The 1,149-nt window shown below is 34.6% G+C and overlaps 1 protein-coding gene and 1 long non-coding RNA gene across 4 annotated transcripts in view; one reads left to right on the plus strand and one right to left on the minus strand.

Moving 5' to 3' along the window:
• LOC106881302 (glycine receptor subunit alpha-1) overlaps window positions 1–1,149 on the minus strand; it is a 236,793-nt gene that overhangs the window by 155,025 nt on the left and 80,619 nt on the right. Inside the window, exon 1 of one of the 3 annotated variants that reach the window (XM_052972550.1) lies at window positions 36–78. The exons of the other annotated variants lie outside the window; for them this stretch is intronic. The gene's annotated coding sequence lies outside the window, so the exon portion shown is untranslated. Of the gene's footprint in view, window positions 1–35; window positions 79–1,149 lie in introns of those variants that run through there. 3 annotated transcript variants of the gene reach the window in all.
• The window catches only part of LOC128249310 (uncharacterized), a 45,393-nt gene that overhangs the window by 5,521 nt on the left and 38,723 nt on the right, over window positions 1–1,149 (plus strand). The gene's annotated exons all lie outside the window — the stretch shown is intronic.

Below are 1,149 nucleotides of genomic sequence, written 5' to 3' on the forward strand. Positions count from 1 at the left end.
AAAAGAGAGGCTGATAGAAAAAGTACTAGGCTTACAAAGAATAAGTCCTGGAGTCGATTTGCTCGACTAAAGGCGGTGCTCCAGCATGGCCGCAGTCAAAATGACTGAAACGAATAAAAGAATAGAAGAATATACATACATACATACATACATACATTTATATCTATATAAACATATATATATACAGCATAAACTCTCAGACCTGCTACACGCGCGCGCACATGCACTCACAACACACACACACACACGTATAGACGCATCTGTGTAATCGTTTCGTGAGTAAATGATATTCTTCGTCACATTCCCATTTTGCTGTTTATTTTATTTTATGAAATTGGGTGAGATTTGAATTCAGAATTTGAAGAGATGCAATGAAATACTTCAAAGAATTTTGTTCGACGCTCTTTCGAATCTGTCAACTCTATTGATCACATTTCCGAGATCGATCAAATAAATACCAATCTTGCAGTCGTATCTATTTAATTAACTATACCGTTATCTGGCCTTGAGCCAAAGCTAAAAATCCTTATTGTGTACCGTTACCAACGTATACAGTCATGAAACTGTTAGATTTTGTTTCGTTTGTGTGGAGAAAGTCAGTTTGATTGATAGTCTGGCTATCACCCGCCTTTGTTATTTCAGAAATTATGTAAGCTACGAAGTTCATATATATTTTATTTTGTCTTTCGATAAATGATTAATTACTAAATGAAACAATTTTTTAATTTTCGTTCGCCGATAATTTACATTTTTAGCAAGTTATTGTGATATTAATTACACAAACCGGCTCTATTTAACATGTCAGGAGTGAGACGACCTCCAGGTTATGAGAAAAATAAAGTGGCTTATACGAAAAACGAAAACAAATGATAGAAATGCAGTCACAAACATTTAGTTACGTAGCAAAAAATGTTCATATGTTAATAGTCTAGTAGTTAATAGCAATAATATACATTGAAATAGCCCCCGATATATATAGAAAAAGGTTTGTCAATAAGCAAAATCTTTTGAGCATCGAAAAATTCTTGGCGACAGTTTGTCCGATGCGTTTCGTTTTTTGTTCACTCCTTATATTACACTGGCTTTAATAATTCTCTAGCACTGGAGTTATTCATTTCCTCTCCCCCCTCTCTCTCTCCCTCTCTCTCT

Source organism: Octopus bimaculoides, chromosome 13 (genome assembly GCF_001194135.2).
Source record: "Octopus bimaculoides isolate UCB-OBI-ISO-001 chromosome 13, ASM119413v2, whole genome shotgun sequence".
Taxonomy (NCBI): Eukaryota; Metazoa; Mollusca; class Cephalopoda; order Octopoda; family Octopodidae; genus Octopus; species Octopus bimaculoides.